This window comes from Erithacus rubecula, assembly GCF_903797595.1.
Source record: "Erithacus rubecula genome assembly, chromosome: 4".
NCBI lineage: Eukaryota > Metazoa > Chordata > Aves > Passeriformes > Muscicapidae > Erithacus > Erithacus rubecula.
Genome location: NC_136686.1, coordinates 47,865,443 through 47,866,418, shown reverse-complemented (window position 1 = coordinate 47,866,418; position 976 = coordinate 47,865,443).

Below are 976 nucleotides of genomic sequence, written 5' to 3'. Positions count from 1 at the left end.
GGAGACTGTGCTCTGCCAACACGTCTGTCCTTCCCCTGGTCACTGCCCCTTCTTTGGGCAGTTTCTTGGCTGTGACATGCCCCTGTGCTGGGGTACAAGTCTGAGCAAGCCCGAACATGTTGGCTAGGGCTCAAGCAGCAGTGGCCACAAGCCCCCACAGGTCTGGACGAGGCTCAAACATGTTCTCAGGTTACACTCCTAGCAAGCAGGGAACAGCCGGGACGAGCCTGCTTCACACAAGTCTATCTTTTCCTTATATATAAAAGGTGGATACAAGTCATAATTATAGTGACAAAAAAGAAAAAACACATTAACAGCAAAAGCCACCAATTCACAGCAAAGTGATTTAAACTAATATAATGAAACAATTATATTTTCTTTTGTCTCATGTCCAAGTTTTGCTTTAAATTCAGTATTCTTGTTTATATTGATCTCATGGTGTATTTTCATAATGACAGGAATCGCTAGGCTTGTGGCCTGGCAAAGATTCCAAACTCCCAAGGAATATTCACAGAATGAACTCATGGCAAAGGAAGTCCTCTTCTCTGCTGAGCATTAAGTTCAGGCAAGTGCCTCATGCTCCGCTGAGCGGCCGGGATGTTTGTTTCCTGCCCAGTTCCCATAAACAGTCCCGGGAGCAGTTCCTCGCAGCCCGGCCGTGGTGGCGGGGGACGCGAGCGGGCGCCGCGCTATTGCCGGCCGGGGGGTGTCAACCAGGCCGGAGGGTGTCTCCCAGGCCGGGGGGTGTCTCTGCCGGTCGGAGGGGATGTCTCCCGTGGCCGGAGGGGTGTCTCTGCCGGCCGGAGCGGTGTCTCCCAGGCCGGGGGGTGTCTCCCAGGCTGGGGGGGTGTCTCTGCCGGTCGGAGCGGTGTCTCCCAGGCCGAGGGGTGTCTCCCAGGCCGGAGGGGTGTCTCTGCCGGTCGGAGGGGATGTCTCCCGTAGCCGGGGAGGTGTCTCTGCCGGCCGGGGGGGTGTC